This window comes from Ictidomys tridecemlineatus, chromosome 12 (assembly GCF_052094955.1).
Source record: "Ictidomys tridecemlineatus isolate mIctTri1 chromosome 12, mIctTri1.hap1, whole genome shotgun sequence".
NCBI lineage: Eukaryota > Metazoa > Chordata > Mammalia > Rodentia > Sciuridae > Ictidomys > Ictidomys tridecemlineatus.
Genome location: NC_135488.1, coordinates 92,239,295 through 92,248,352, shown reverse-complemented (window position 1 = coordinate 92,248,352; position 9,058 = coordinate 92,239,295). Strand labels below are relative to the sequence as shown.

Genomic DNA, 9,058 nt, shown 5'->3' with positions numbered 1-9,058 from the left:
AGGTGTATATACACAATGGAATATCACTCAGCATTAAAAGAGAATAAAATTATGGCATTTGCAGGTAAATGGATGGAGTTGGAGAATATCATGCTAAGTGAAGTAAGCCAATGCCCCAAATCCAAAGTCCAAATGTTCTCTCTGATAAGTGGATGCTGATCCAAAATGGGGAGAGGGGAAACATGGGAAAAATGGAGACATTTTGATTGGGCAAAGGGGAGGGAGTGTGGGGAGAGTACATGGGGGCAGAAAAGATGGTGGAATGAGATGGACATCATTACCTAGGTAAATGTAAGACTGTATATAGGGTGTGACACTACATCGCTACATCATGTACAGCCAGAGAAATGAAAAGTTGTGCTGCAATTGTATGCGATGAATCAAAATTTTGCTGTCGTATTTACCTAATTAGAAAAAAAAGAAACTTTAAAGAGATTAAGTCAGGGGAGGGAGAAGAAGGAAAAAGAAGGTTCTTGGGAATTGATTTATGGATCAAATGATGCTATGTTCATTTAAAAATATGGTATAATGAATCATGCTATTATGTATAATTACAATGCACCATAAAAAAGAGACTAAATCTATCAATACCCTGGAGATTAAGAATATGAGTTTTAGAAACAAAAGAGTTGGCTTTAAATCCTGACCCTGTAATTTGGTTGCTCTGAGACCTTGAGAAAATCATATAACCTTGAGCCTGAGGTTCCTGGGAAGGGTTGCGCGGACGATTAAATGAGATCATGTATTTGAAAGGCACAGAGTTTGGTGCCTGACGTGTGATGAATTAGTGGTGGAAATTATTAAGGTTCCAGCTGCCAAGAGGCTGGCATGCACCCATTGTAGTTGAGGCCTGGCACCTGCTAGACTGTTGTACCTGTGGTTGAATTTTTTGACCATCTCTCCTGACCTAGGACACCAAGGAAGACTTCCAACTCCCTATGGGCAGCTGATAAGGATTGAAAGCCCAGCGGACTGCTGATGGCAGGGGATTCAGGGTTAGAGAGAACAGTGGCAAATGACTCAATTCCAATGTGGTGTTCAGGGTGGTTTCCAATCTGCTTGTGCACAATGGGTGCCAATACAGTACCTACCCAGAGGAACTTCAAGTCAGCCTCCTTGAATGTGGTCCAGACCATGTCTGTTTTCCAGGTATGTGTGTGGATTGTGTTGTGCATAGTAGCCTCTTGAGGGGCTAAGCCTGGCTCTGCGAACTGCCTGTCAGGGATTGAACGCATGATGCAGGTGCACCTCCCCGTCTAGCTCTGCCTGAGATCCACATAGCCCCTGCGATGGGTGTGACTCTACAAGATGTCTCCGATGACCCAGAGACATCACCATGAGACATCACGAGGCAAGACTCCACCCTTGAAACTCTATCCCCCTCTGATATCTCCTTATAAAATAAAGGAAATGTGGGCTCTTTCCAGAGTGGAAGCTGACCCTTAAGGTCGCAGAGGCGTCCTGCCCTGGGTTTAAAAACTACTCTCTGGGTGGCCTGATTTTTTGCTGCTTTCTTAGCTTGATGTTGCAACCAGCACTTTTAAACCCAGTTCATCTCGTCTACATGGCTTGTGGGTGAGAATTATGAAGTAAGACTGAATCCAGAGGTGCATCAGAAGTGGAGGTAAGGAAGATGGACCTGGCTGAATGAAAAGGCTCAAGTCATGGCAAGGTAGGCAAGCTTTACCTCTTCTTCTCAGTCAGCCCTGCGGGTGGGAAGATTCTCTCAGGAGCACAAATTATTACATCTGAAGGTGTTTTGAATGAGGGCAAACAACGTTGAGTTTTTAAGAGACTGTCCCTCAGACTATATCACCTTGACAAGTCTGAATATGTGTACTTGGAGGTATTCTGTTGGGGTTACCTGCATGGGTCACTAAAACTAGAGTTGCCTTTCTCTTAGATAAGAGACCTGCTGAAAAATTTGCTCTACTTTCTGTAGATGACTCCTGCTGCTATCAAATATCATGCTGGACAAAAATGCAGTCACCGTTACTTTTGTAGAAATTGAAGGTCACCTATATTCTTTCTTGATAGCCATAGAAGATTCATCAGTCATTGGCTACCCATTCTTATGGGAAATTATAGAATTACAGGCAAGTGTCCAAATAATATCAAAATAACTGGATATTAGATAAAAAGTGGTATAAACACTCAGTGTAAGGGTATATTGTAGGCTAGAGTGAGCTGGAGGGATCAGTAAAGTTAGGAGTCTTAAGGAGGTCTTTCAAGATGGGTAGAAATTATTTTTTTACAGAGAATCAGTAATCTATAAAATTTAAAAAGTTGTTCATATCTTAGCCACCAATTCATTGTGAAAAATGCATATTAGCAAGAAGATGAATTAGATATATCTTGTTTGAACTAATTAGCTATCCATTTTGATGAATCTTTAAGTTGAAAATATTTGGATCATATTTTTTTAAAGAGAGAGTGAGAATTTTTTAATATTTATTTTTTAGTTTTTTCGGTGGACACATCATCTTTGTTTGTATGTGGTGCTGAGGATTGAACACGGGCCGCATGCATTCCAGGCAAGTGCGCTACCGCTTGAGCCACATCCCCAGCCCCTGGATCACATTTTTTAACAGAAGCTCTAAAAGTGTGAGCTATTAATTTAGTTCTGACTTTCACTGACAGAGTTTCAAGAAAAGAGAAGAACTTTCCTTGATTTATTGTTGTATGCAGCTGTAGTTCAAGAATGAAAATGGGCTTTTGATCTTTTTACTGGTCCCTTTAGAATTTCTAGCTCAGAGGATTTTCATGAGGAATTTATTTCCTCCATTTTATCAATCAATTGTAAAATAAAAATATTTGAATAGTGAAAGGGTTTCTGAACCCAGTAAACCCATCAGGCCGACAGGGCTGTGACCATGATACTGGAGTTAAATATGTAAAACTGTTGCAACATGAAATGAATTTTGTCTTCTGGAGAGCTCACAGCTGTTTTTTCTGAGTTTACTGAGGTTTAAAACATTCTGTTGAAAGCAATTTAAATCTCTTTTATTTGTTTTCCTAAGTGTACATGTTCCTGTGCTTGTCTTTGTGGTTGTTGTCAGTGCTAAGATTTTGCTGTCTTCCCTGGAGGCCTTGGTCTTTGAGGTAATAGCTGAGCTCACATTTGCAATGTTAATGAATTAAACACTCCAATTAAGAGGTAGAACTTGTCAGAATGGATAAAAAAAAAAAAAGCAAGCCTCAACTACATATAACTAGAAGAGAATCCATTGACATAAAAGGGTGAAAAATAGCTTGAAAATATATAGATAAAACAAGATGTGTCAGGAAAACAGTAAGCATATGAAGGCTGAAGTGGGCTCTGTTAATATCTGATAAAACAGATTTTAAGAAAAAAAATACAGCTAGAGGTAAAGCAAAACGACAAAAGTATTCATTGATGAGAAGACAAACATTATTGTGCATGTGCCCCAAAACAGTCTCAAAACATATGAAGCAAAAATTGACATCGTTATAGGAAGACAATTACAGAATTTTAGTAGAAGATTTTTATTAACTGTCTCAGGAACTGACAGAAAATTGGCCAAAACTATGTAGGAAAACATAGAGGATTTGATCATGTTATCAACTATCTTGACCTAATCAAGTATGAGGCCTTTCACTGAACCATTGTAAAATAAAAATTATTTTACAGTACAATACACATTTATTTTAGTGCACATGGTATGTTCACCAATACATATTTTGAGCTATAAAACAAGCCTTAATAAATATATAAGAATTGAATAGTACTGATTATATTCTTTCACCACAATGAGATTAATTAGAAACAATGACATGGGATATTTAGTAAATCCCAAATATTTGGCAATTAAAAAAAAACAAATTTAACAATATTGGTAGGACAAAAGAGAAGTTACAAATAAATTATTATATTTTTAACTCAACAATGGTGAAGATACAATATATTAAAATTTTAGGATTCACCTAAAGAAGTACTTGGAGGGAAATTTGTAGCTTTAAATGTTTCTATTACGAGAGAACAAAGAATAATGACCTAAGGTATTTTCAAGACACTAGAAAAAGAAGAGCAGGTAAATCCAAAGTAAATGGAAGGAAGAAAATAAAAAGACAAGAGTAAATCTTTTTTAACAAAAACAAATGATAGGGAAAATGACAAAATCAAAAGTAGATTTTGGGCTGGCAGTGTGGCTCAGTGGTGGAATGCTTGCCTAGCATGCATGAAACCTTGAGTTGAATTTGATCCCCAGTACGAAAACAACAACAACAACAACAACAACAAAGTAGGCTTTTTTGAAAAATCAACCAAATGGATAGAACATCTAATTAAAATGATAAAGAAAAAAGATGTAAATCACAAATATTATGAAGAAAAGAAGCATTATCACTTTAGATCCTGCAGTTATAAAAAGGTTAAAATAAAACTATTATGAGCAAATATATACCAAAAAAGAGATAATTTAGATGCAAAAACAAAAAAAAGGAAAATTACAGACTATTATCCTTTATAAACCAAAAGTCTTCAAAAAAGATTTAGCAAATTAAATCCAACAATATGTAAAAATAGATAATTAAATATTTTAGTATAAAAATTGAAAGCTGATTCTAAAATTTTCACAGAAATGCAACTGACTTAAAATAGACCAAACAATTTTTAAAAAGTTAAAGAACTTACATTAAACAAAAAAGAACTTACATTGTCTGAGTTTATGATTTACTATTAAAGTCATTAAAGCTGTGGTATTTGTGAAACGATAAACATACAGATCAATAGAATTAACATAGGTCAATAGAAGAGAGTCCAGAAATAAATTCTAGTTTTATAATAATAATATTCTTATTAAATTATTATAAAGCATGATTATTTAATTATATAATAGTTATTAAATAATAATTTAATAACAATGTAATTGTTATTAAACAATTCTATATGTAGTCCATTGGTTTTCAATAAATGGTGCTAGAATAATTGAATTTCCATATGAAAAATGGAAACATCAGCCCCCCATATATGAAATTAATTCAAGATTAATCATAGACTTAAATGTATGTTATGGTTTGGAGAACCTTAACCCAATCAGTGAGTTAATCATCTGATGGGATTAATTGAGTGGTAACTAAGGCAGGTGGGGTGTGACAGGAGGAGGTAGAGCATTGGGGGCGTGGCTTTGGTGTATATATATATATTTGTATCTGGTGAGTGGAGCCTCTCTCTGCTCTCTGATCACTATGTGAGCTGCTTTCCTCTGCCATACTGTTTGCCATGGTGTTCTGCCTCACCTAGAGCCCGGAGGAATGGAGCTGGTCTTCCATGGACTAAGAATTCTGAACCGTAAGGCCTCAAATAAACTTTTCCTCTTCTACAGTTTTGCTGGTCAGGTCGTGTAGTCACAGCAGGGAAAAAGCTGATGAAAACAATGTATAAGTCAATATTATAAAGCTTTCTTTAACAATGGGAGAAAACTTTGTGACTTTGGGTAATGATGAATTTCTTAGGTATCACACATGAGGCATAAACCAAAAAAGAAAAAAATGGACAAATTGGACTTTATTAAAATTAAAAACTTCTGCTCATCCAGAGACACTAGGAAGAACCTAAAAAGCTAAGCCACAGAAAAGGAGAAAATATTTTCCAAGCATGTAGCTGACAAAGGACTTGATTCCAAAAAAATATATGGGATTCCTGTAACTGAAAAAGAAGGCATCCAACTCAGTTTTTAAAATGGGCAAATGATTTGCACATAAAAATACAAAATGGCTCAATTATTTTGGAAAAGATGTCACCCTCTTAAAATGTTAAATTTACCATACAAACCAGAATACCTCTTCTACATATTTACCAAAGAGAAATAAAAACTTATATACCCAAAGATTTATACACAAAATTTATGACTTCATTAATCATGATCGTTCAAAGCAGGAATAACTGAAATGTTCATCAGTATTAGCTGAATGGGCAAATAAAGTATGATAGGTCAATATATCATGTATCATATATCAATATGATGAAAGATTACTCAGCAGTGAAAAAGAATGAACTACTGATAGAGATGTAGTAATCTGGAAGAATTTTAAAAATCATCCTGCTGAGTGAAATGCAACACAGTGTATTACATATGTTTTCACTTACATAAAATTTTAGAAAAGGCAAACGAATCCTTAGTGATGAAGAGTGCATTAGTGGAGGCTGGGGTTTAGGGATGGGGCGAGAGGCAGGGGGGGAAGAATCTTTTGGGATGGAGAACAAATTTTGTACTTTGACTATAGTGATGGTTTCATGTACCAAGTCAAAAGCCAGCAATTCTAAAGTTTAAATAGATGTAATGTATTATATTTTAATTAGGTTGATTTACAAAAGGAATCCTGAAAATCAAGTAAAAGAAGATACTGGAGGCAGCTCTGGCTCTGCGGCCTGGGCCCTTCTGTTCTGCAACCTGCTCAGGCCTCACCCACTGCGAGCCCGACCACCGTGAGCCTGAGGTAGTGGCTATCTACCTGCAACAATAGAGGAGCAGCAGCAGGAGTGGAACTCCAAGGACAGCATCCCAGAGGCTGGAGCAGGATTACCTTCAGATGAAGAAAGACCCAGTACCTTTCATCTGCCTTACATCCTCAAATCTCACTGTGATCTGCAGCCCCGAGGTGACCCCTTACAAAGGTGAGTGAACGTGTTCTGAATAGACCTGCCCACTGAGCACTGTTTTGTGTAGAGGTCAGTCCTTCTAGTTTGTATGTACAGTTGGTTAAAGCTCACCTACTTGGAAACACCTCCTGGTGTTCCTCCAAACCCTACAAGTGTTGCTCAGTTTGGTTTGGCTGGTGTGTCTGAACCTCCAGGGACCGTCTGTATGCTTCGACCTTCTCCCTAGCATAGCTGGAGCTGGGAAAAAGACAGTGGAATAAACAGTAAAACGTGGCCATATTCTTTCTAAGACTGGGGGAATATCTTCAAAGAGGCCTAGTCTGTGCTGGGCATTTCCAGTGTTTGTGATTTAAGAACAGTCTCTGAGCTAAGTGAGGCTTCTTCTTGTGGCTTAGGGAGGACATAGGACCTTCCCAGCTTCTCAGCTCTCCTAACTGCTGCCAAGCTGACCCAGTGGCCTGACCCCTCAGGTCACCAGATTCCATTTAGGGTCCTTGGTGTTGTTTACAAAGTAGACCTCAGAGTTGTCAGCCAGAAAGTCTGTGGGACCCAGTGGGAAGAACAATGCCAGCTTCTGGGTTTGGACCAGTTCAGGAACGTACCCCAGAACACTGTTCTACAGGCAAGCCCAGTTCAGCACTGGCCGGGTGGGTCCTTTCTGGGTTCCTCAGCCACCAGGCTGACTTCACATGGTCAAAGCTGCAGACTTTTGGAGGCTTTGCATAAGACTTCAAGAGTGGAGACGAGTTTGAGAAGCACCGTTTTATCATTGATGTGGCTCAGTGATGGGGTCATCAGTTGGATTCCCAGCACCAAAACAAGAAAGAAAAGAAAACCACTATTTTGGACAGTCAAGTGAGAATTGTGGGTAGTTAAGAATTGAAAAACACAGCTCTCTTGAAGGTAGCTAGGTGGATGTTTTGATGGCCTTGAGGTGGATTCTCCTGTGGTCCAGGAGTTGGGTTCTGGATAATCACAGGATGCACATCTGTAGAAGCATATCTACAGGGTGGGCATGTTGTTGAAAGGGTAAAGTTTCTAAGCTGCAAAGCCTGAATTAAAAAGTGAAGGACCAGGTATTGTTAAATTCCTCTGCTACACCCAGAACCTGAAATTCCTGAGGCAGTTAAGACAACGCCCTACTGGCCATTTAGCCTAGGGTCCTATGAAGCTTGTCAGTTTGAATGTGTACCCCGCTTAGGAGTGACCAATCACCCCCCCCAACCTGTTCCCGCCAATGAATGTGCTAATCATGTATGAGAGTTGTTGTTCAATTTTCCCGTGCCTCATGATGATTTGTTCTGATGTATGCAAAGACCTCGCCCTCCCCCAAAAAATGTACTTAAGCACTGCTTAGCCTCTGCTCTGGGCTGCTCTCACTTCTTGAGTGAGCCTACAGCCTCAGCGCGCTGAATTGGATCCTCAATAAATCCCCTTCTGCAATTGCATGAGTCAGTCTCTTGGTGGTCTCTTCCTCCCTTACATTGTGATGAACTGTGTGTAGTGATATACACTGGAGAACATGGTCCATGTGTCAGGAGAAGTCCCCTTGATGAGTCCCTAGTCATGTGGTGAAAGCCAGGCTTCAAAACACTTGGTCCAAATAAAAAGAAAATACAGATTATGTGAGTATTCCTAATAAGCTTGGAGAACATAAACCAAAAATGAATAGTAGTATCTGAAGCAAGTGGAATTATGCTGGTGTGTATATTATTTTAATCTTTGTTTTTCTCATGTTTTCTGAATAGATAGCAAATATTTGTCAAAAAAAAAAAAGAAAAATAAAGATATTGACAAAAAGTGTAAATGATAGTTTATCTTATAGAAGAGTAAATGGATGGGTCTGCATGCTATTTCTTTAAATAATAATTCAGTTTCATTTTCACATTGACTGTTGGTAAAGATGGCGCCCGAAGTGCTTCTCTTCCGGGAGCTCAGGAAACATGGCGTCTGGAGCACTTCTCTTCCGGGAGCTCAGGTCCATGACGCACTGAATGGCGCACAAATCATCACCTCCAATCCCTGTGAATGGTGCGAACTTTGAATGGCACACCTCCAATGCCTGAATGGCACACCTCCAATCCAATGAAGAAGTAACAGCCCACTTGCCCTGCTCCTCCTCATCCTGTGTTAAGCCCATAAATCAATACCCTGTTCGTGTTCGTTCTCTTACTCTTATTCTCTCTCCTCTCTCTTCCCCTCCCCCCCCCTCGTCTCTCTCCCCCTCCTCTCTCCCCCCCTCTCTCTTCCCCCTCTCCTCTCCCTCCCCCCCTCTCTCTTTCCCCTCTCCTCTCTCTCTCTCTCTCTCTCTCTCTCTCTCTAACCTTCTCTTCTTGTTGAGTTTAAGGAGCTTTTCCATCGTCCTTTACATTCACACACTGTGGAGTTCTGTGTTGAAACAGCTTATTAAACTCATGAATCACTATCTTTGCCAAC

The 9,058-nt window shown here is 38.9% G+C and overlaps 1 long non-coding RNA gene across 1 annotated transcript; it reads left to right on the top strand.

The window, feature by feature from the left end:
- The first annotated feature begins 256 nt into the window (after window positions 1-256).
- LOC144369608 (uncharacterized) lies at window positions 257-8,836 on the top strand. The gene is made up of 3 exons (XR_013429399.1): window positions 257-1,672; window positions 6,323-6,637; window positions 8,526-8,836. It is a non-coding gene; the product is annotated as an uncharacterized LOC144369608 (long non-coding RNA).
- Window positions 8,837-9,058: the final 222 nt, after the last annotated feature.